General features: G+C 49.2%; 1 protein-coding gene across 1 annotated transcript in view; it reads left to right on the top strand.

Annotated features, from left to right (window-relative positions):
* The first annotated feature begins 14,578 nt into the window (after positions 1-14,578).
* Positions 14,579-25,812, top strand: part of IL5RA (interleukin 5 receptor subunit alpha) — a 45,813-nt gene continuing 34,579 nt past the window's right edge. Inside the window, exon 1 of the mRNA XM_077467515.1 lies at positions 14,579-14,656. The gene's annotated coding sequence lies outside the window, so the exon portion shown is untranslated. The remainder of the gene's footprint in view (positions 14,657-25,812) is intronic.

The following is a 25,812-nucleotide window of genomic DNA, read 5'->3' as shown; positions in this document are numbered from 1 at the left end:
TCTCACACGCGTCTCCGCTTCCGGCGGGAGATTTCAGCCGGCGGCCATCTCTCCGAAGACCAAAACAACATGAAATCTATGAGGAATACCTTACCAAAGATGGCGGCTGAGGGAGGACAACCCAAGGAGGCGGAAGTTGTCCAGCCTTATTTTAAAGGGCCAGGCTCCAAGGAAACGTTCACTCATCTCATCACAAAAGTTATTCCTTTTATTTTTTTATTTTTTTAAATGTATTTATTTATGGGTGGTCACCGGGCTCCGCTTAGTCTTGTTCCTGGTGTTCGGCTTCCAGTAATCGTAGTCCAACCAACACCTAGCAATGCCGAGGGATGGGCTTAATGGATGGTCCTCTTCTGGATGTGAGCGGCCTTATTGGTCAGAAACCCAACCACGTTTACCGATGCCGGAGGTTGGTTCCAATGGAAGGTTGCCAGACTCTGGTCAGTCTGGTCCATGGGGTGGGCGGCCTTCAAGTCCCACCCCCACTTATCACTGCGCTCCAGTCACCATCCAGCCTATGGGTCATCGTCATGTGACCAAATATTGGGATGGAGCCCTGTGTACCGGATGGTCACGGCTCATATAAAGTCCCACCTGCATCTACTTTTCATAAATTGATTAGGGATGGAAACAACACACTTGTTTATTGTGTATACCCTTTGGTTGTAATGTGGGCATAATATCCAGCCTAGCCAATATAGAGATACGCTGTATTGGTCGGTGCCCTGTGTGTTTTTGAGGAGGCTATCTATTTTGTCTTTCTGAGGGGTTGTTTCATTCACTTCCGGGAGCTGCGACGCACACCGTGGCTATCCCCCGCCCACCTGGCCGTCAGGTCTCTGTGTGGGAGGGGGCTCGCCGTCGCTGTGCATTGACGTCACGCCCACACGCCCAACGTTCGACGTCATTTGTGACGCCGTGCGCTGGCGTGTTTGTTTTTACATACTACGTCCAGCACGAGGGCTGTCGGTCTCTCTCATGTAGGCGCAAGCCGTTCGGGTGTGAGTGCCCTTGCCCTCTGAGCTGAGCATACGTTGGCGTGACGTTGGTTACATCCTCGCCAGTTTTGCGAGCTATTCCTATCACCAATGTCCCATGGGGGGACATTCCTTTACCTGAACCAGTCTTCCTTAATCTTGTCACTCTTCATACAACACACACATTCCTGTACATTTAACCTTAGGTAAGGGCATGACCTCTTGTTTTGGGTCTCGTATTCTTACGGTGGTATGGTCACTTTGGTTTAACAATTCCATGCTCCCCTTTATGCACATCCTTTCCCCACTCCGGGATGACCTTCTTTTTTCCCATTTCCACGTTCCCCACTCACCTTTTTTCCTCTCTTATAGAATTTTGTCACTTAGTCCCCCTCTTCTTTCCCCTTCCACCTACATTATTGCAATGTACTTCCATTGATTTTTTATTCTTATATTTTTCAGTCCTTTTTGGTCACTCCTACCACACCTACCTCTTCATTTTCTGGCCCGCTTGCCGGCTTTTTGGACGTTACCTCAGCTCCCGGAGGAATGCAGATTTCCCCTCCCAATGCCTCTGATATAAACCACCACTACCGTGTATGTATTTTTCGCTATCCAATAGGTATGAGCTGGTAGGACCATTGGATATGTCCCCACTCTCCCTTCATAATCAATTACCATTGACTATTAATATTAATATTTTATCCATCACAGGTACCCCCAACTTTTTATAGCAGCTCCTGATGAGTGGAAACAATCCACGAAATGCGTAGAGCTTTTACCAATGGATTTTTATGCCCCAACAATGAACCATCAATTCATTTTAGTGGTTGTATATTGTATATGCACGTTGGGATGTACTTTAGGTTGGTTACTATGTGTAATGATGCTACTGCAATATGAATTTTGTACAATAATGTTACTATTATATGAATTTGATTATGTTATTATCATGTATAAAGTTTTTTAATTTTTTTTATTATTACTATCGATTTTACTATCAACCTATTTATTGACTGTACTATCTCTCTGTGCATTGCCATTAAATTTATTATTTTATTGTTTGATTTAATTGACCCTTAGTGTCTTGTTTCATATAAAGTCCCATCTTCGCCCCCGCATTGCCCCTTCTTCCCCTTTGTTCTGTCATGTGATCATTGCACTTCAAGCGACCAACTCCACCCAGCCGGGGAATTCCCCGGATCAGGTAAGACAGTTTACTATTCTGATTCCTCTTCCTCCCAATTCACAAAACTTTCACACCAGGAGAATGATCTTTAGTCACGTGACCGTCATGTTCAAAGCTCATTGGCATCACCCGGAAATAACTGTCACTGAACATAAGGGCCCTTACCCGGGTGTGGGAGCTTTGTGAATGGAGCCTATCACAAGGAAGGTATAAATAGATTCCTTCGGCCAGAAACTCGGCTTTATTGGTGTCAGTTTGTTGTTATTTTGTTGCGAGGTGTAAATTTAAATTACTGATCACATTCTTCTCTTTTTTAGGAAAATGTCAGCAGCAATATGGAAGAGACCAACAATGAAGTACCCGACCCCACAGAGGCTGACCCCAGGCTGGCTGAGCCCACAGAGGCCGACCCCAGACAGGCCGAGTCCACAGAGGCAGAGGCCACATAGGCCGACCCCAGACAAGCCGAGCCCACAGGGGCCGACCCCAGACAGGCCGAGCCCACAGGGGCCGACCCCAGACAGGCCGAGCCCACAGAGGCTGACCCCAGACAGGCCGAGGCTACAGAGGCCGACCCCAGACAGGCCGATGCCACAGAGGCCGACCCCAGACAGGCCGAGGCCACAGAGGCTGACCCCAGACAGACCGAGCCCACAGAGGCTGACCCCAGGCTGGCTGAGCCCACAGAGGCTGACCCCAGACAGACCGAGCCCACAGAGGCTGACCCCAGACAGACCGAGCCCACAGAGGCTGACCCCAGGCTGGCCGAGCCCACAGGGGCTGACTCCAGACAGGCCGAGGCCACAGAGGCCGAACCCCAGACAGGCCGAGCCCACAGAGGCCGACCCCAGACAGGCCGAGGCCACAGAGGCCAACCCCAGAGAGGCCGAGTCCACAGAGGCCCGATCCCAGACAGGCCGAGGCCACAGAGGCTGACCCCAAACAGGCTGAGCCCACAGAAGCCAACCCCAGATAGGCCGATGCCACAGAGTCCGTCCCCAGACAGGCCGAGGTCACGTAGGCCGACCCCAGAGAGGCCAAGGCCACAGAGGCCGAGCCCACAGAGGCCCAACCCAGAAAGGCCGAGGCCACAGAGGCCAATCCCAGACAGACTAGCAGTCGTTGTTCCAGCAAAAGTCTCTCAGGGCTCGTATCTGTGACTACATCCGATGTAAATGCTGGCCAATGAAGAAGCGCTGGCTTTTTGAATTTTCGGATTTTCTTTCTTAATTTCGGACTTTAGATTTTACAAATTTACAAATTTGCGAATTTATTAATTTATTTATGAATTTGCAAAATTTAGGAAGTTAAGAATTTGCTAATTTTTCAATTTATGAATTTACGAATATGCGAATTCACGAATTTTCTAATTTTCGAATTTATCAGTTTACGAATTGTGATCATAACGAATGACTTGAAAAAAAAAAATGAATGAAACAAAAACTAATTTTTCATCAGTGCACATGTCTAATAATAATAATAATGAGCTTTAAATGACTCCTGCGGGTTACAGAAGCTCCACCCACTTATCCTAATGTCAGAACCGCCCCCCCCATTCGTTATATATATATTTTTTTATTGATTATCTATATTCCAGGTTCCTCCTCGTTGCTGATCTCCTGCCTCCTGCACGCTCCTTCCACCCTCTGTGGTTGGGATTTGTATCTGCTGGACAGAAGATAAAAGAGATTTCCCAACTCTCCACACTCTGAAGATAACGGCTGCAGATAAATCGTCTCGCTGTGTGTCAGGTGTGCGCCGAATGAGCGCAGCTTAAAGGTGAACTCCGGCTACGGCCTCTTTATATAGTCACAAGTGTACATAATATACTTCTAGAAGGGGGACAGTTCACTAAAGATCACCGCATTCCATACCACGGGTCACGTGACTAATTTCCATAAATTATCGCATGCGGTAAAAAAAGTCCAATTCACAAAAAAATAGCGATTATGTGGTATTTATTGTAAAATTAGGAATTTTCCAGGAAATATGACACAAAAACAAGCAGTAAGCTGCGAAGTCCAATTCACAAGAGAGTAAAAGGAGATATTTATCACCGGGGGGGGGGGGGGGGGTATGCGGTATTGCTCAGGTGCAGCATGGGGTTCCCCTCCCCCCAATATCTGTTTGTTAAGAAGTGGGTCAGAAAGCCGGTCACCGCGTCCTTAACTGCCAGCCACCCGCCCACCGTCATATGACGGCCTTCCAGAACGACTGGTCTCTGGCAACCCTGGCGGCGCGCGGCGATCACGGCCGCGCCATGTTGCTAGGACACAGCGCGACCCCGATCTGTGTAAAGAGCCGTAAAGAGTATAAGTGTCCGGTATTGAGGTGGTTAACCACAGATGACTCATCAGCTGTCAACGGGTTCCCCCCACTGACAGCTGAAATGTAAACAAAATGTTCCGGCATTGAAAAATGATTAAAATAAACAGTGTGGGGCTCCCCCCAATCCATGGCCCTTTCGGGTCTGGTATGGATTTTAAGGGAATTCTCATGCCCCAAAAAAAGGAAAAAAAAAACAGAGTAGGGTCCCCCCTAAAATCAATATCAGACCCTTATCCAGGCACCTGCAGCCTGGCAGGTCAGGAAAGAGGGGGTCAAGCTTGTGCCCCCTCGAACCATACCAGACCATATGCCCTCAACATGAGAGAAGGTGGGGGGGTTTGGGGTAGGGGGGCTCTGATCCTTCCCCAAAGGACTTGGTCCCTATGTTGTTAGTGACAAGGGTCTCTTCTACCCCACAACCCTGGCTGGTGCTGGTGGGGGTCTGTGGGCAGTGGGCTTACCAAAATCTAAAGCCCCCAGATCAGCCCTCCCCATGTGAACAAGTATGGGGTGCATTGTACCCCTATTCATTCACCTAAAAAGTAAATAAAAAGCCCTCCACCTCCTATAATGGCCTACAGTGCCCCCCTCTCCTATAGTGGCCATCAGTACCCCCCTCTCCTATAGTGACCCACAGTGCCCCCCACCTCCTATAGTGGCCCACAGTGCCCCCCCACCTCCTATAGTGGCCCACAGTGCCCCCCACCTCCTATAGTGGCCCACAGTGCCCACTGCCTCCTGTAGTGGCCCACAATGCCCCTCGCTCCTATAGTGGCTAACAGTGCCCCCCACCTCCTATAGTGGCCCACAGTACCCCCCTCTCCTATAGTGGCCCACAGTGCCCCCCACCTCCTATAGTGGCCCACAGTGCCCCCCACCTCCTTTAGTGGCCCACAGTGCCCCCCACCTCCTATAGTGGCCCACAGTGCCCCCCACCTCCTATAGTGGCCCACAGTGCCCACTGCCTCCTGTAGTGGCCCACAATGCCCCTCGCTCCTATAGTGGCTAACAGTGCCCCCCACCTCCTATAGTGGCCCACAGTACCCCCCTCTCCTATAGTGGCCCACAGTGCCCCCACCTCCTTTAGTGGCCCACAGTGCCCCCACCTCCTGTAGTAGCCCACAGTGCCCCCCTCCTCCTATAGTGGCCCACAGTGCCCACACCTCCTGTAGTAGCCCACAGTGCCCCCCTCCTCCTATAGTGGCCCACAGTGCCCGCACCTCCTGTAGTGGCCCACAGTTCCCCCCTCCTCCTATAGTGGTCCACAGTGCCCCCAACATCCTATAGTGGCCAACAGTGCCCCCCCCCACCTTCTATAGTGGCCAACAGTGCCCCCCACCTCCTATAGTGGTCCACAGTGCCCCCCACCTCCTATAGTGGCCCACAGTGCCCCCCACCTCCTATAGTGGCCCACAGTGCCCCTCCCTACCTCCTATAGTGATTCACAGTGCCCCCCACCTCCTATAGTGGTCCACAGTGCCCCCAACATCCTATAGTGGCCAACAGTGCCCCCCCCCCACCTTCTATAGTGGCCAACAGTGCCCCCCACCTCCTATAGTGGTCCACAGTGCCCCCCACCTCCTATAGTGGCCCACAGTGCCCCCCACCTCCTATAGTGGCCCACAGTGCCCCTCCCTACCTCCTATAGTGATTCACAGTGCCCCCCACCTCCTATAGTGGCCAACAGTGCCCCCCACCTCCTATAGTGGCCAACAGTGCCCTCTAAGACAAATCAGCCTCCACAGTGTCTCTCAGCTCCCACAGCGACCTAGTCTACTGTAGAATCTCCCAACCCCCTCCAGAACCTCCGCACCCTCAAAGTAGCAACCCACCCAGGGCCCTCCAGCATTTCAGTATATCCTCCGTATTCCCATACTTTTATTGTGTGAATATAAACCTATTTTTTTAAACTGTTGGGTTTTGGAAGAATTTTACAGAAAGTTTGAACCCCCCCTCCCCCCCCTCTCCGCTGTAACTGACAGATCCCCCGCCGCTGTGTGCCCCTGCAGCTTCCCCGAGTGACCTAAAACCGAGGCGACAGATCACATGGTCTCTGCCTATGAGGAGCATTGTGGGTGCATCACATCATTAGAGACTGCAGAGCTGGAGTAAGCGATCGTTCAGATCCTGTGCTGATATAAGAGGATCGGCCAATCACAGTGAGCGGAAAGCACAGAGCGTATGTGGGAGGAGCTCATAGCGCTGTCTGCATTGTACAGACAAAGGGGCAACAATTCCAAGACATCGAGGGCCATTTCACACCACGGAAACCTCCTTCAGATCAGCTTCTGCATGCGCGGTTTTGATGCGTTTTTGATGCAGTCCGGTGCATTTTCTGCTCCTCTTTTTTCTTAACCTTGAATAAGGACGTGCGGCCTCCAGTGCGTTTTGCAGCGCTCCAGTACATTCCAGGAAAAACGCAGCATGTCCTACTTTATGTTCCTGGAACTGCAATCACTGCTGGGAACTCTGCCAATGAAATCCGTATAACCGACAAGCCGTGCGTTTTTCATGCAGTCAAAAACAAAACACACTGCCGGTTGTGTGAAGTGGCCCTAAAAGAGGGCAGTTCCCTTTAAGAAAATATATTGCCCCCTGCTGGTGGGTTGGGTCATAGCGGGGTGGGGGTGGGGGGGGTATTACCAGCGGCGGTTCTGATGTTTTGTGGCGATAATTGTTACAAGTTCCTCCTGTGCTGCAAAAAAAACAGAACTTGACGTAATCTGCACATTACAGAAGAGGAACTTCTGCTGCCAAATATAAATGTACAGCGAGAGGCCAAAATACTCGGGGAATTTACATTCTGCCCAATGAGAGAGAGAAATGGAGCGCGGCATCCGCGGAAAAACAACGTTCATTTAAATCTGTTCATCAAGAGCTGCGAAGGGCAGAAACTCCCTGTCTGTGCACCGAAGACCTTCGAAAACCCAGAAATTACCCTGTAAAAGTAGCTGTGACATCATCACTGGGCTGTACAGAGCATGAGCAGAGCTGTGGGAGGGACCATCAGGCTCCACCTACTGCATGAGGGGGCGGAGACAACACCAGTCACCCTGCACAAGGAGAGAGCCCCCCCCTTACATCAGAGTCCCAGGAGAGCCCCCCTTACATCAGAGAGCCCCCCTTACATCAGAGTCCCCAGAGAGCTCCTCCCCCTTACATCAGAGTCCCCAGAGAGCCCCCCTTACATCAGAGAGCCCCCCTTACATCAGAGAGCCCCCCTTACATCAGAGTCCCCAGAGAGCTCCTCCCCCTTACATCAGAGTCCCCAGAAAGCCCCTCTTACATCAGAGTCCCCAGAGAGCTCCTCCCCCTTACATCAGAGTCCCCAGAGAGCCCCCCTTACATCAGAGTCCCTAGAGACTCTAATGTGGGGCTCTCTGGGGACCCTGATGTAAGGGGGAGGCTTTCTGGGGACTCTGATGTAAGGGAGACTCTCTGGGGACTCTGATGTAAGGGAGACTCTCTGGGGACTCTGATGTAAGGGGTTCTCTCTGGGACTCTGATGTAAGGGGGGCTCTCTGGGGACTCTGATGTAAGGGTGGGCTCTCTGGGGACTCTGATATAAGGGGGAGGAGCTCTCTGGGGACTCTGATGTAAGGGTGACTTTCTAGGGACTCTGATGCAAAGAGGGGCTCTCTGGAGACTTTGGTGTAAGGGGAGGCTCTCTGGGGACTCTGATGTAAGGGGGATCTCTGGGGACTCTGATGTAAGGGGGGCTCTCTGGGGACCCTGATGTAAGGGGGAGGGGCTCTCTGGAGACTCTGATGTAAGGGTAACTTTCTAGGGACTCTGATGTAAAGAGGGGCTCTCTGGAGACTTTGGTATAAGGGGGATCTCTGGGGACCCTGATGTAAGGGGGGCTTTCTGGGGACTCTGATGTAAGGGGGAGGAGTTCTCTGATGTAAGGGGGAGGAGTTCTCTGAGGACCCTGATGTAAGGGGGAGGAGTTCTCTGGGGACCCTGATGTAAGGGGGAGGGGCTCTCTGGAGACTCTGATGTAAGGGGGGCTCTCTGAGGACCCTGATGTAAGGGGGAGGAGTTCTCTGGGGACCCTGATGTAAGGGGGAGGAGTTCTCTGGGGACCCTGATGTAAGGGGGAGGGGCTCTCTGGAGACTCTGATGTAAGGGGGGCTCTCTGAGGACCCTGATGTAAGGGGGAGGAGTTCTCTGGGGACCCTGATGTAAGGGGGAGGAGTTCTCTGGGGACCCTGATGTAAGGGGGAGGGGCTCTCTGGAGACTCTGATGTAAGGGGGGCTCTCTGAGGACCCTGATGTAAGGGGGAGGAGTTCTCTGGGGACCCTGATGTAAGGGGGAGGATTTTTATGCGCAATTGCGTATAGTTTATATTCCGTTTTTGTGTGTTTGCACTTCTGGATGAAGTCCAGGACCAACCTTTTGTCTCAGTCCAGCCCTGCCGGGACCAACTTTGCCTCCCTCACCCCCCCAGGGGAATTGGTGGAGGGATCATTCCAGTACGGGATCCAGTGATCCCGACACCCTTCACCCCAGGGATCTTCTTGTCTATTTGGGCTCTGGAGTGCTTTTACTTTTGGAAATGTGGCTTTCATTGCTTCTATTTTTGCGCCGCACTGTTTACTTCATGAAATGTGAATTAGCGGGGAGGAGCTTCTCCTTGTAAAGTTTTGTCCCTCATTTTTTTTTTTTTTAATTGCTTCTTTTTGTTCATTAAAGAAGGTTTTAAAAAAACAAAAAACAAAGTGTCCCTTTAAATGTCGGCGATGTTTATCGGGTTTATGGGAAAACAGAATTTGTTTTTGTGGCGACCCTGAACTTCGATCCGCGGCGGCACACGGGGAGGCCGTGTCACTGAATTCCACAACTGTCAGAGCTTTAGAAAAGTTTCACTCGGGATTCACACCATTTTCACCCGGGATTTATACTTTTAACCCTTTCAATCCAAATAGAAAAATGTGTTGGGAAAAACCCTCATCAGCAAAACCCCCAAAAAAGAAATACGACGGAGACGAGCAGATCTCTCCCCTCACAGTACAATGAAAGTGCGATGGGGGGGGGGAACTATGGGGGGGGGAACTCCCGCCCTCCCACTTCTGCTATAATTTGAAAAATATTGCATATACATATAAATGAACCACTTCAGCCCCGGAAGGTTTTACCCCCCCCACCCTTCATGACCAGGCCATTTCTTGCGATTGGGCACTGCGTTACTTTAACTGATAATTGCGCCGTCATGTGACGCTGCACACAAATAAAATCCTTTTTTTCCCCCCCACAAATAGAGATTTCTTTTGGTGGAATTTGATCACCTCTGCATTTTATTTTATTTTTTGCGCTATAAACAAAAAAAGACCGACAATTGTGAAAAAAAAAAACAAAAAAAAAAAAACAATATTTTTTCACTTTCTGCTATAATACAAATCCAAGAATTTAAAAAAAAAAAAAATTGAATTTCTTCATCAAATTTAGGCCGATACGTATTCTTCTACATATTTTTGGTAGAAAAAAAAAAATCCCAATAAGCGTATATTGATTGGTTTGCACAAAAAGTTATAGCGTCTAAAAAATAGGAGATGCTTTTATTTATTTCGTTTTTTTACTAGTAATGGCGGCGATCAGTGATTTTTAGCGGGGCTGCGACATTGTGATGGACAAATCGGACACCTAACTGACACTTTTGGAATTAGAAAAAACAAGTAGAAGTGGCGCTGGCCCCTATTAACTCAAAATCGAAAAAAGTTTTTTTTTTTTTTTTTTTTTTTTATTATCAATATGCTATACAAAAAACAGTTTTATGAAGGAAATGCAAAGCTGTCCATGTAAGAAAAATAATACTGAAAAGGAAATAAATTAATAAAGAAAAAAAATAATGAAAAAGATTTTTTTTATAAAACTCGTGTGTTGGAACCTCTGCCGGGTATTGGTAAACACTGGAAAATGTGTATATTGAACCTTCTAAAGTGTTAGACCCACAAAATATCTAAATACATCCAATCGACCTTATATATCATAGCCTGTGAAGTGGTTATTTACATCAAAAATAAATCAAAAATCTGATAAAATGAAGCATCCTCAAAAGAAAAAATTGCAAAAATTGTGAAAAAAAAAATATAAAATTATTTAGAAGTCATGAAATTAGATGACGTGTGAAATCCTAAGTGGTGATTTTCTTTTAATTTAAATGAAATGTGTGTCCTCTCCTATTAAATATGCAGATGATCTGAAAATGTAAAAGGTATACGAATATAATGTGCTATACCCTCTGTGGGGTATTGAAAATCCCTATGTGATATATACCTAAGTGTGAAGGTGAGAAAAAGAAGGAAAGAATTTTTTTGTTTTAAAACAATGAAAAATGTGCTAAAAAAATTATTTAATTTAATATTTTTAATTATCTTTTTTAGCACGTTTTTCATGTGCCCCCAAAATGTATGAGCATTATTGTCAGCATAAGTCCCCCCCCCCCCCCTCAACAAAAATTGGAGCACTTTTCTTCACACTTACCCCTAAGCATACATTCCCTATGCAAGCCAAACTCCCCCCCCCCCCCCCAAAATTTTTTATTCCCCCCTCTTTATGGACCTTGCTCTGTGCTCTGGTGGGGCAGTTATGTTGGAACAGGAAGAGGCCGTCCCCCAAACTGTTCCCACAAAGTTGGGAGCATTAAATTGTCCAGTATGTGTTGGTATGCTGAGACCTTAAGAGTTCCCTTCACTGGAGCTAAGGGGGGCAAACCCAACCCCTGAAAAACAACCCCCTCACCATAATTCCCCCCTCCCCCAACACCATAATCCCCCCTCCCCCAACACCATAATCCCTCCCCCCCCCAACACATACCATAATTGTCACGACCGTCCTGGCGTTCCGGTCGCACGCAGAAGCCTGTTGTCGAGAACCTGTCGTTCCCCTTTGGCGCGTGTTAACGCGTACGGACGCACGCGGGTGCACGTTGGCACGAACAAGCGCACGCATGTGCGCGGGGTCACGAACGGGCGCACGGCCACTCGCGGGTGCACGCTGACTCGTCGTGCGACCGTTTTGGTGCCCTAAAGGCTTCTTAGGGACTCTGCTCCGTTCCCCTCTTGCTGTCCAGTCTACAGCGTGTTCGGAGATTCTGCTACCTGTTACCTGTTGCCTTGATTCCTGTGACCCGGCTTGTTCTTGACCACGATTCGTTGCTGCCTGCCACCGACTACCTGCCTGTCTGACCACGTCTCTGCCTCTTCCCTTGTACTGTGTTGACTGCCTGCTGCCGACCCGGCCTGTACCCGACTCTGCTGTTCCTGCCAATCCGTTCGGATCTCCTGTGCCTGCTGTCTCCGCTGACGATCGTCTGCCTTGCCAGTCCATCCACTTGTGCCTGCTGCCACCTGCCGATTGTCATCAGCCGTATCTACCTGCTGCCTGTGTTGCTGCTGACTATCCGGACCTGCCTCTACCTGCCAGGCACTTGTGCCCTCTGAACTTTTGAATCCCTGTTACCACCTCCAGGGGTTCTCGAGCCAGGGGATACGAGAGGCCGCTCCCTGCATTCCGGGCTCGCCTACTAGGTACGTGACAATAATCCCCACTCCACCAAATGCACAAAGCAAGGTCCATAAAGACACAGATGAGCGAGTTTGGGTTGGAGCAACTTGACTGGCCTGCACAGAGTCCTGACCTCAACCCCCATAGAACACCTTTGGGATGAATTAGAGCGGAGACTGTGAGCCAGGTCTTCTCATCCAACATCAGTGCCTGACCTCACAAATGCTCTTCTGGAAGAACAGTCAGACATTCCCATAGACACCCTCCTAAACCTTGTGGACGGTCTTCCCAGAAGAGGTGAAGCTGTTATAGCTGCAAAGGGCCAACTCAATATTGAACCCTCCGGACTAAGACTGGGGGGTCATTAAAGGTCATGTGTGTGTAAAGGCAGGTGTCCCAATACTTTTTGTAATATAGTGTGTATAAATAAGATGGATGGTGGTGATAATCTGTCCTGGGGTGGGGGTAAGGGTGGGGGTAGGGGTAGGGGTAGGGGTATGGGGTGTGGGGTGTGGGGGGTAGGGGTGGGGGTGTGGGGTGGGGGGGTGTGGGGTGTGGGGTGGGGGTAAGGGTGGGGGGTAGGGGTGTGGGGGTGTGGGGTGGGGGGGGTGTGGGGTGGGGTGGGGGGGACGGGGCATTTGATGTTCGGTTAGTTTTCACACCTTCGGACTTATCAGGCTTCTCATTCAGGTGATTGTTGTGTAACACCACACAGCGAACAAACCGCCCGCGCCGCTATCTGATGCCGTCCCTGGAGACACTTGTGGCTGCCTCCTGACACCAGCTTCCCCAAATAACCGACAGAAGTGATAAGGGATCTCTCAGTTGTGCTTCTTCTCTGTGACTAATTCCTGGACAAAGAACCAGAAAATATACCAGCAGATGAGACCTCCGAATAGAAAGAAGACAAAGAAATGGCCGCTCTCCGAGATTCACAAAACACTTGCTTGATGTACCTTTATTGTCACCACAAGTGCGTCAGACAAACACAAGACAAGCTTCTGACGCGTTTCACCAGCGATAGCTCGCTTGCTCACAACAAAACCTTTTATAGGCTATCGCTTGTGAAACGCGTCAGCTGCTTGTCCTGTTTTTATCTGATACACTTGTGGTGACACTAAAGGTACATCAAGCAAGTTTTTTGGGAATCTCAGAGAGCGGCCATTTCTTTGTCTTCTTTCTATTGGACGGTGGTGAGCCGGGGTCTGCACCTGGTATCCATTTGCACCTGAAGTATTGCCCGGAGCAGCGCGGAGCGGCGCGGAGCGGCGCGGAGCGGCGCTGAACTCCAAATTGCTTGCACCGGGTATCAGAAATCATTTCCTTAAAACAGGGCGAGGCACCCATTCAGAGGTGGAGATCTACCTGGAAAATCTGGATGACATCATAGATCCGAGGGCGAGGGATGGGGGAGGGGTGTGGACGCCTTTAAATAAATAATAAAAAAAAAAAAAATCAAGCCCCCAATAACACAGCATAGTGTCCTCTGCCCCCCCCCCCCACAGTAGTGTCTTCCTCCTCCGCATACCAGTGTCCTGCCCCCCTTTCACATGACCCCCCCACTATAGTGTCCTGGAGATTTCTTACCGCCAGTTGCTACGGGCAACGGTCCATTTTTTGATTACAGCTTTTGCGCTGCGAGAACCTGGGGTTTTCCCAACAGCAGCACATTTTTCCAATAATCGTCAACATTGAAGCCCCAAAAATGGAACTTCCGCTTTAAGGGAAGGTGACCCCCTGAGATGCCACATTTGGCATGTCATTTTTGGGGGGGCGGATACCCTCCCTTCCAGCTCCCACTTTCTCCCGGCACACCGTGGCAACGGAAGGGATCTCACCTCTCCCCCCTCCTTCTCACCAATCATCTGGGACAAGTCACAGGTCCCAGATGATTGTCCGGCCAGTCACGGAGTGCCGCACGGCTCGCGCATGCGCGGTGCATGCCCGACTGTGAAGCCACAGCTGGGTGCCCAGAGTGACTATGCCGGCGCCGCAGAGCTGAGGGAGGGATGGAAGGGTTATTCAGAAGAAGAGAACTGTTGGGAACCAGCAGGTAACATACATGTCTGTAGACGGCTACAGGAGTTCCGGGATAGAGATCCTGAAAAGTGGGCTTGTTGGGGCATCCGGGGGGGGGGGTGGGCAACTTGGGGGGGGGGGGCACTGTCAGGGAAACAGGCAAAGACCTGGTAATCTTGCCAATAGCTGTCATGGCCACATCGGAACGCGCTCCTTTCTTTCTTTTTATCTTTTCATATTATCTGCCAAAGTTCTAAAAAGTTATATTTATCTATGGAGACACATTGTATCTTATTTTATCTTCTTTTATCTTCTTTCTTTCTCCAAAAAAAACAAAAAAAAAACAAACAGTTTTTCAGAATCTTCCCTTTTTTCTGTATCATACAAATTATTTGACTTTTAGGAAGTTATTGCAAATAAAATATTCCTAAAGGGAGATGACAGAATTGTACGATAAAGGTGCGGAGGGTGGGGGAGGGGTTGATGAGCATTTCACAATCTCTGGTTTTTTTGTTGGGTAACAAACTTCTCTTTTATTACTGTCAATGAACCTTCCGCTGCAAACACATTGTCATCACAGCGACGGAGAGCGGAGAGGAGCACCGGAGGAGAGAAGAGCTGGGAGTGCGGAGATCTGTATGTAGATTCAAATGTATCCATTATTATTATTATTATTATTATTATTATTATTATTATTATTATTACCAATTATATATTATATAATAATAATAATAATAATTATTAATAATGTTATTATTTCTTATCGTTATTATTCTTTTTGTTTTATTGATTGTTTTACACTTTCTAGTTGTACAAATATGATTTTGATTTTTTTTTTTTTTCTAATTCTTCACTCATTGATCCTTTAATTCTCTTCCATTTGGAATGTCTAAATTCCACTTCATCCCAGTGCTTTGCATATGACAGATCTGTCAGCGTTTCCCGGATAATTACAGTAATTGTGATTTCTTGATACAATTTCACAACTTTGCCGCCGGCGAGTTTCGTCTCTGGAAGTCCTCCAGGTTGTTAAACTGTTTTTTTTTTTTGGCAAGGAGCAGAGAGAGGTTACAACTTCTGTCAGGTTTGCGCTGCTGTCGGATTTCCCCACTGTCCATGTCCCCCGATCGGAGTCCCTGCTGACGATGTCCATGCTGTCGGAGTCCCTGCTATCATTGTCCCTGCTGTCGTTGTTCCTCCTGTTGTTGTCTCTGCTGTCCATGTCCCTGCTGTCGTTGTCCTCGCGGTCAGAGTTCCTGCTGTCGTTATCCCTGCTGTCCGTGTCCCCGCAGTTGAATTCCCTGCTGTCGGATTTCCAGTTGTCCGTGTCCCCGCGGTCGGAGTCCCTGCTGTCGTTGTCCCTGCTGTCAGAGTTCCCGCTGTCGGTGTCCCCACTGTTGGTTTCCCCGCTGCCCGCGTCGCCGTGGTTGGAGTACCTGCTGTCGAAGTCCCCACTTTCATTGTCCCTGATGTCAGAGTCCCTGCTGTCATTGTCCCTGCTGTCATTGTCCCTGCTGTCAGAGTCCCCGTGGTCAGAGTCCCTGCTGTCATTGTCCCTGCTGTCATTGTCCCTGCTGTCAGAGTCCCTGCTGTCGAAGTCCCCACTGTCATTGTCCCTGCTGTCAGAGTCCCCGTGGTCAGAGTCCCTGCTGTCATTGTCCCTGCTGTCAGAGTGCCTGCTGTCAGAGTCCCTGCTGTCGAAGTCCCCACTGTCATTGTCCCTGCTGTCAGAGTCCCCGTGGTCAGAGTCCCTGCTGTCATTGTCCCTGCTGTAGTTTGCCCTGCTGTCAGTGTCCCCGATGTCCGTGTCCCCGGGGTCGGAGTCCCTTCTGTTGGAGTCCCTGCTGTCATTGTCCCTGATGTCGTAGTCCTTGCTGTCGGTGTCCCTACTGTTGGAGATTCCCATTAATTTTTGATCCTAGTAGTGAAAATTCCAAAACATTCCACAGCAGTAGAGGGGAAATCTTCCAGTGGGGACACATATCTGAGAAGGCATTACCCTGATTTTGGAGAGATTTCTTCTTACTTCCTGTTGTATCTACAGGACAGGAAGTGGAAAGAAATCTCCCTCATGTCAGGATTGATTGATATCTGTGTAATATTGGGGTGAATTCCCTTCACTTCCTGTGCGGGAGACTCTCTCAGACTTCAGTTTAATTGGGCAAAATGAAAACCAAACAATGAAAGGGGCGGGGCCAGGGACAGGCAGGCTGTGAAGGTAAGAGCTAGAAAATGCTGGATGAGATCCAGGGAAGGAGGCGGGGCTCTATCTGACTGGCTGCAGCTTTTAATGCACATGGTGAGAAGCTCACAGTGTGCGGTGACATCAGAGGAAGCCGCTTCAGTCCAGGAGAGGAGCCGCTACACCCGGGGCTGTTGTTAGAAATCATATTTTGCTGATGAGGCCCCGGGCCCAGTACCACAGGACCGGTTGTACTGCCTTATCAGTGGCCCAGGTACACCTGTGCAAGACTGGAGGGGGGCGGAGGGAGGATATAATATTACAGTCATCTTGTATTCACTGATTTCAGTGTGTTGTGCTTTAGCATTCAGCACGAGAATATTAAATTCTGATTGGCTGAGCCACACACACATTGTTTTGTAGCTGTCAGACCTTCCAGGAAGGCCGAGGTCTGACCTCACGCCTCTGACCCGGTGAGGACCGTCCTTTCCGATAGTATCAGACCTTCCAGGAAGGCCGAGGTCTGACCTCACACCTCTGACCCGGTGAGGACCGTCCTTTCCGATAGTATCAGACCTTCCAGGCAGTGTGAATTTTTGGCAGCGAATTTCGATTTAGTTTTAGTCTTAAGAATAAAATGGCATTTTAGTTTTAGTCCCATTTTAGTCCTTTGCGATTGTTTTAGTTTTAGTCGTATTTAGTCTACTAAAATCTAATGGGTGTAATTAAATTGTAATGCATTAGTTAACATTTCTCTACAATTTCCAAACTCATTATATATTGCTGGAGTGAAAAAACCTAATATGTTATTTATTATGGCATTGAGGGAGGTTCATGTACTACAGACCGATGTTCATTTTGAAGTCAAATATCAATTTCGTTTTAGTCTTTTGATTAAAATGGCATTTTAGTTTTAGTTGTATTTTAGCCATCTCAGTTGTTTTAGTTTTAGTCGTATTTTAGTCAACTAAAATAATATTAATTTAGTCGACTAAAATTTTTTAGTAGTTTTAGTCGACGAAATTAACACTGCTTCCAGGAAGGCCGAGGTCTGACCTCACACCTCGGACCCGGCGAGGACCGTCCTCTCCCGATAGTATCAGACCTTCTAGGAAGGCCGAGGTCTGACCTCTGACCCGGACGAATATACAGAATACCTTTAACTAGTGAGTCCCCAGAGCCGGTTATAGTGTGAGGCTGGTGGGTGTTATATGACTTCTATTCCAGAAAAATCACAAAAACTTTCCTTCATTATAGTTTATGGGGATGTCAGTGACAGTTAGAGAGTTCCCGCAAAGTGTCAGTTAAGCCCCACAGACACTATCAGATGTTCTGCTGATTTTTTTCCTTCAGATTTACCAAAACCACATAATATGAGGTCAGACTTTAGGAGTTCCAATGTGTGAATGAATGAATGAATGAAATACTTATATAGCGCACAATGCGAACTGAATCGCCTCAATGTGTGTGTAATGAGGTCGGCCCTTCTACTACATGGTTTTGGTAAATCTGAAGACAAAAATCAGCAGAAATTCTGTGTGTGTGGGGGCTTTAGTGTCAGATTATCTGCCGCAACTATCGCAGTCCCGCTATAAGTCGCTGATCTCCGCCATTAGTAGTATAATACAAAGAAATAAACGTCAGTATATATCCAATAGTTTGTAGACGCTGTCAGTGGCGGCTGGTGCTAAAAAGTTTTTTTGGGGGGTGCAAACAAACCCCTCCGGGTCCTCACCTGCAAACCGAGCCTCCAGCCTGGACTGTCTCGGCTCCTCTGATACCCAAAGGTTTTAGTGTTCCAAATCTTCAGCCTCTTGATCAGTGGTGGCTTTTTATTGGGGGGGGGGGGGCAGCAAACAGCCCCCCTCCCCCCAGTCGGTCATCTGCGGCAACCCCTCCCCGGGAGGACGGTCGGGACATCAAAGCTCCGCACTTACCCCATCTAGGAATCGGGCGGATAGGCAGCGCGTCCGGCAGCTTTCTTCCTCCTCCTGCGGTGTGGATCCACATCCTGCATCCCCCTCCTCCTAGCAGTCCAATAGGATCGCCTGACGTTTCAGCCAATCAGGAAACGGGTATCAGACTCACGCTTCCTGATTGGCTGAGAGGCGATCCAGTGTTGGAAAAGCAAACGTTCATTTGCTTTTCTAACACACCTGGGTGGTCTCCGAGTGCGATGCTCTGCGCCACGAGCCCACCCTATTCTGAAGCTTCAAAAAAACACCCCCGCCAATGCAATTCATGCGCCCGTTATCCTAAAAGGGGCGGACGCATGAACAGGGGGTGACCATGGATAGATTTATGCCATGCATGAATCTATCTATTAACCATACGGGGGGGGGGGGGGTGGTGTGGACAGACGAGGCGGCGCCCGTGCTCCCTTAATGGACGGATCGCCCCCTGCTCCTGATTGGCTGGGACAAGAATCTGGAAGTGATGCAATGGCGAATTTTGATTCGCTATAATCAAAAGTGGGAGGCTTCAGGGCGCAGTGCTCTGTGCCTCGAGGACAACGTAAAACAAGCCAATGAGAGCCTCAGGCTCCAATCACGTGCTTGTTATAAAATCGAAGGACTTAATAGACTTTTATTAGTCCGGCGCCCCGCACACACATAGAACGATTTATTTTTAAATAAATGATGACATGACTAACATTTTTTAACTTAAAAAAATGTTAGTCATATTAGCATTTATTTAAAAATAAATGGTTCTATGATTAGCTTTCCTATTGGTCAAAACTTTATCAGAAATAGGCCTGGGCAGGAAAGGGTAAATAACCTTTGCTATGCAGGGAGCTGGGAGTGAAGGGTTAAGGATGACTGGATGAGACTTTTTGCTCACCTCGGTGCTCTGGCTGTGTGAGGGGTTGGTTCATGTGGCTGAAGTCGGGGGGGGCGCAGAGGCCACAGGTCATAATTTGACAGGTTTAGCGGGAATTTTGTAAGTTTGTTTGGCTTTGTATCCAATAAAAATGATTTTAGTGCATTTTTAGCGAAAATATTGTTTTGTTGTTTTCTGGGTGTAAATAAACCGATGCCATGTCATGTCGCCAGTTCCTCCCTCCCTCTGTGTACCGATCTGTACAATGTGAGGGAAGAGGGGGAGAGATCGGAGAAATCATTTCCAGCAGTGCTGTGGGCTGGATCTTTAGTGCCCACAGCACTGCTCAATGCCCATACTCTGCAATACTCGCCAATACTCGCCAATACTCGCCAATACTCTGCCAATACTCGCCAATACTCGCCAATACTCGCCAATACTCTGCCAATACTCTGCCAATACTCGCCAATACTCGCCAATACTCGCCAATACTCTGCCAATACTCGCCAATACTCGCCAATACTCTGCCAATACTCTGCCAATACTCTGCAATACTCGCCAATACTCGCCAATACTCTGCCAATACTCGCCAATACTCTGCCAATACTCTGCAATACTCGCCAATACTCGCCAATACTCTGCCAATACTCTGCAATACTCGCCAATACTCGCCAATACTCTGCCAATACTCTGCAATACTCGCCAATACTCGCCAATACTCTGCCAATACTCTGCAATACTCTGCAATACTCGCCAATACTCTGCCAATACTCTGCAATACTCGCCAATACTCGCCAATACTCTGCCAATACTCTGCAATACTCGCCAATACTCGCCAATACTCTGCCAATACTCTGCAATACTCGCCAATACTCGCCAATACTCGCCAATACTCTGCCAATACTCTGCCAATACTCTGCAATACTCTGCAATACTCGCCAATACTCTGCAATACTCACCAATACTCTGCCAATACTCGCCAATACTCGCCAATACTCTGCAATAGTCTTCCCATACTCTGCAATAGTCTGCCAATACTCTGCCAATACTCTGCAGTACTTGGCAATACTCTTCTGCTTTATTTATGTGCAAAAAGGGACAAAAATTTCACGTGGGTACAGTGTTGCCTGACTGAGTAATTGTCATTCAAAGTGTGAGAGCGCCGAAAGCTGGAAATTGGTCTGGTTAGGACGGGGTTAAGTGCTTAATTCAAAAAATGAGACGACATTAAAGTTATCTCAGTTTTTTTTTTCATATTGTGATGGATTATGTTACGTTGAGTAAATGAATAACCGACACGCTTCAAAATTGCGCCCGCTCCTGGAAAAAAAATATTATTATTTTTTTATTTATTTTACTTTTTATTTTTTATTTTTTACAGTTATCATTTAAAAAAATAAAATTTGGGTGACTTTTATTCCTATTACAAGAAATCAAAACATCCCTTATAATAGAAAAAAAGCACCACAGGGCCTCTAAAATGTGAGATCGGGGGGGGGGGGGGGGGGGGGTTCAAAAAGACCTCAAATCTCATATTTACACTAAAATGCAATAAAAAATAAAAACAAATGTCTCTCTTCATCCAGTCCCACGGGGGAAATGACCGGAGCGCAGTGGGGTGGGGGTGGGGCGCCCCTCTCCCGCCCCTGATAATAGTGATCTTATGGTGAATCCGCCGCAGAGACCACTTTCATCAGAAGGAGGACCGCCCGCCGCTGAAGAATACGGCGGTATTCCGTGTCACGGTGCAGACGTGCAGCGGCGGGCGGGCGGTCGGCAGGCGAACGGTCGGCGGGTGGTCGGCGGTCGGTCGGTCGGCGGTCGGTCGGCGGGTGGTCGGCGGGCGGTCGGCGAGCGGTCGGCGGTCGGTCGGCGGGCGGTCGGCGGGTGGTCGCGGGCTCTCTAGTGATTGCTGTGACCACTATGTGGACAGGGTTCCCTCTGGTGACAGTCGGAGGGACTTCCCCACAATACTTTGTTGGCCAATTTCCTGGCTGCACTTCCATTTCTCAGCAAAACCCAACCAATGTATGGGGCAGAGCGGCGCACATTTCGGGAAGTTTCAGAATAGACATCATAGTAGAACGGGAAATCAGATTTGGCCTTATGTCACCTTCCAGGGAGAGAGCTCCGGCGCCTGGCATCGCCAACCGCTCACCCTGCAAATGCTGCTTGCCTGGCTGTCATGCTGATCCTCCGTCTTCAGCACTTCTTGAGTCGGCGATACAAATGTGCTGATCAGGAGAGTCAGTGCAAAGCCTCCATCTGTTACCTTGTTTCAGGTCAGCGAGTCGCAGCATCGCAATAAGAAGATCAACATGACAGAAGACAGGCGACCAGCATTTTCAGCGGTAGCCGCCCTCTGATGATGAGAGATGTTGGTCGGATGTGTTTGGTACCTCCAGAGTCTGAGGGGTTAAAAGCAGCTCAAGGCTGCAGTAGCGACCATAAGCTTTTTTTCGAATTTGTGGCGCAGGCTCCCGGCTTCTCTGTAAAGATCTGGGAGGATGTAGAGCCGCCCGATCACTTTTATGGGATTTGTTAGGTGCCGCCCCCCTGTTTGGCCCCTCCCCTCCATGGAAGTTGGGTTTTCTCACTCTTCCTGGGAGGACCACAAGAAGCAGCTTCAGGAGGAGAGCAGGGAACATTCATTCATCCATCTCCTTTGCTGAGCGTGAACCTGGAAGCACTCGGCTCTGAGCACTTCGGGGTTCATCTCCCAACTGAATAGACAGCGAAGAGGGCTGGAGAGACACTGGGGGGGTCTAATGCACTCCTAAAAAATCCACAATCTGTCACCTGCACATAGGGTTGCCACCCGTCCGGGATTCACCTGGACAGCCTGGGTTTTGAATCATGTGTCCGGGTTTTGGCAGAGGCTGAGAGCCATAGATGGGACGGAATTAAAGGGATGTTACACCCTCACTTCCAGCATCTGATTTAATCACTTACTTCTTTATCTATAATCTGTGTCTATGTTCCAGTTTGGGCCGGTCACAGGAACCCTGACCCCGGGCTTCCTGTCTCAGGGTGTCTCCTTTCTCTTGCAGCATCCTATGGAGTCATCGTGGCATGCAGGGACTAGAGTTGTGCATCAATAGAAGCACACAGCCCCATAGCCTAGAATGGCAAGGCACTCCCCTCCCCCTTCCTCCCCCCTCCCTTCCCCGTGCTAATAGACTGACTCCAGACTGCACTGTCCACTGTTATCGCTTTCCTGGGAAGACTGGAAGTTCAGGGAAGCAGCACTGGGCGAGCAGGCCCCAGCAGCATTAGGAGTTGTAAACTGCAAGTGCCGGGGTAAGAAATTCAACAAATTGTGTACTGGGGAATGTTTATTTTATTGTCCTCAATGGGTGAAACCCGTGTTTTTCAACCTTCGCTCAGTCAGAAGTGTGCGCAGTCCCGGGGGCGCCAGTCCGAGGTGTGTCCTCGCCATGAGGTGCGTCCTTCTCGCCACGAGGGGCGTCCTTCTCGCCACGGGGTGCGTCCGTCTCGCCACGGGGGGCGGGGGTCCTTCACGCCACGAGGGGCGTCCTTCTCGCCATGGGGTGCGTCCGTCTCGCCACGAGGGGCGTCCTTCTCACCATGAGGTGCGTCCTTCTCGCCACGAGGGGCGTCCTTCTCACCATGAGGTGCGTCCTTCTCGCCACAAGGGGCGTCCTTCTCACCATGAGGTGCGTCCTTCTCGCCACGAGGGGCGTCCTTCTCGCCACGGGGTGCGTCTGTCTCGCCACGGGGGGCGGGGGTCCTTCACGCCACGAGGGGCGTCCTTCTCACCACGAGGTGCGTCCTTCACGCCATGAGGTGCGTCCTTCACGCCACGAGGGGCGTCCTTCTCACCACGAGGGGCGTCCTTCTCACCACGAGGTGCGTCCTTCACGCCATGAGGTGCGTCCTTCACGCCACGAGGGGCGTCCTTCTCACCACGAGGGGCGTCCTTCTCACCATGAGGTGCGTCCTTCTCGCCACAAGGGGCGTCCTTCTCACCATGAGGTGCGTCCTTCTCGCCACGAGGGGCGTCCTTCACACCACAAATATTTTTGGTGTTGAAATGAAAGTGATATTAACCCTTTCCCGACCAGCCACTGCAGTCGTACGGCGGCAGGTTGGCCCCCCTGGGCGAAACAACGTAACTGTTTGTCACTTCACCTTTTGACCACTAGGGGGCACCTCCGGCACCTGCGGCGTCATGTTGAGTGCCGGCACCCGCGATGTCCGCTGGCCACCTGCAATCGCTCCACAGAGAGCCAGAACGGGGATCTGTCAATGTAAACAAACAGATCCCTGCTCTGACAGGTGAGAGGAGACAGATCTTCTGTTCCTAGTGATCAGGAACAGCGATCGGTCGGTCTCCTCCTCCAGTCAGTCCCCTCCCCCCCACAGTTAGAAACACCTTCCAGGGAACACATTTAACCCCTTGATTGCCCCCCTAGTGTTAACCTTTTCCCGGCCAGTGACATTTACCTCGTTTCCCCAAAAATAAGACCTAGCGTGATTGTCGGTGATGGCTGCAATATAAGCCCTACCCCCCAAATAAGCCCTAGTTAAAGTCCTTGTAGGTCTTATTTTCAGGGTAGGGCTTATTTTCAGGTACACACTAATCAGTGCATTTTTATAGCTCTAATCTCTGTATAAATGCCACTGGTCCCAAAAAAGTGTCAAAAGTGTCCGATCCGTCCGCCGCAATCATGAGACACAGAAGCGTCCATTTATTTTTTTGATACTATGTGATTGAAGTTTTGGACCGGATTTTGGAGAGTCTTGGTGTGCTGGTGACACTTCCTTCTCATGATTGCAGTCGGTTCCAGTCGGTTGGTCATTTCAGCACTCGATCTGAGATACAGCCGTTTGTGCAGGAACGTGTGCGTTTTGCATTGGCTGTCCGCCGCAATGTCGCAGTCCCGCCAAAAATCTCAGGTCGCCGCCATTACTAGTAAACAAAAAAAAAAAAAATGAATAATAAAAATGCCATAAAACTGTCCCCTATTTTTTGGACGCGATATCTTTTGCGCAAACCAAACTATATACGCTTATTGCAGTTTTTTTTTTTTTACCAAAAATATGTAGAAGAATACGTATCCGCCTAAACTAAATTTGTTTAAAAATTTTTTTTTTGGGGGATATTTATTATAGCAAAAAGTACCCCCAAGCAAATACCCCCAAAATAAATCTCTGATTGTGGGGGAACAAAAGGACATCAATTTTATTTGTGTACAGCGTCGCACGACCGCGCAATTGTCAGTTAAAACTACGCAGTGCCGTACCGCCAAAAATGGCCTGGTCATTAAGGGGGTAAATCCTTTCGGGGCTGAAGTGGTTAACATTGCTTCCAGATACGGAGAGCCAAAGTAAGTGCACCCCTGATGGCCCAGGAGAGAAGAACAGCCAAAAAAAAACCTCTCTTCCCCCATCCTTCACTTTGAATTTTCAGTTAGTCAATTCTCTGCCAATTGGAAACATCTGGATTTCTATATTCGGGAAATCCCAGAGCGTTCGAGTTTCCAGTCCTCTGTGATTTGAGGCTGAGTAGCTGATCCGTCCGGTGTGCTCTGACATGTGCCCCTCATGAGGCGTAAGCTGCAGCAATGAAGATTCCGTGGAATCGGAGTCACTCTCTGGCTCCGTGTTCTGGCAGGTGTGCCGGTCCCTCCCCGTCAGGCGGACTGTCGCTGTGCTGGGCTGTGTCATCACAGATCAATAACTTCACTCCACAGAACACGACGTGGGCTCATGGACATGGGGATCGGAACCAGATGATGGCGCTGTTCACTGCCTCCCGCTGAAGGTAAGCAGCCCCTTCGAAAGACCTTGGAGGAAGCCTGGAAAGAGACTGAGGACATCCTCTGTGCAGCTGCAGCCATGATCCTGGTAAAACCACTTGCTGACGGGGCGTCAGTCATCAGGAAAAGTGCCTCACACTCTGTTGACTATGATGTCATAGTGGTAACAATGTATCAGAGATCTGCAGCAGATACAAAGTATCTCTTTTCTTTGTCTGTTTGTATCTGCCTGTAACTCCTCTGTGCAGCTACATGATGACAATATGAGGTGATAGGATCCCGATTCCCGAAGCTTCCGATTCTGAAGGGAGCGCCGAATGCCGATTGCTAAACAATTGCACCGCCTGGGACTGAGGCGATCATCCACAGGCCGCCACTTATTAACGCATTCGGTGACACGCCCCTTTTTGAAAAAATCCACGCCCTCCCAGCTCTGCGGACTAGCATCGTTTTATTAGGATTGTTTGTCTCTTGCCCCAATTTTTATTGCACAGAAAACAGATCCGTTCACCAGGAGGGGACCCCATGGAACTCTGGGAAATAATGAAATGATGCATAGGTATCAGATGTCCCGGATTTGGGGGGACTGTCCCTGATTTGAAGACTCTCTGTCCCTCTTTCCTCCTCATTTGTCCCTCATTTTGGTCTGATCTCTATAGTTGTATATAAAATGCACTTTTTATCTTTCAAAAAGTCTTTCCTGGCGCTAAACCTTTCATCCAAATTCTGAATGGCTGCATTTGTAAATTTTAAAAGCCAATATAAATGAATAGTGGTGGTAAAAAACACGCCCTTGTGGATTATTTTGGTTATTTCTCCTTTAAGGGGGTGTGGCAAGGGGCGTGTCCTATGCCTACATATACATTTGGTAGTAGGTGTCCCTCATTCCCAAAATGTTGGGAGGTGTGACGAGGTGTACTGCATGACGCCAGTCCTCCCTGCAACATGCTTCTCTTACCTGGTGATCCTGCCAGTAAATCTTTTATTTTTTTCCCTTCCTTTATCAG

The sequence above is a fragment of the Lithobates pipiens genome, unplaced genomic scaffold, assembly GCF_037356315.1.
Source record: "Lithobates pipiens isolate NorthernLeopardFrog02 unplaced genomic scaffold, aLitPip1_a1.2 Scaffold_56, whole genome shotgun sequence".
Classification (NCBI taxonomy): Eukaryota; Metazoa; Chordata; class Amphibia; order Anura; family Ranidae; genus Lithobates; species Lithobates pipiens.
Note: the sequence above shows the minus strand (reverse complement) of the source record. Positions and strands in the feature narration are given on the sequence as shown.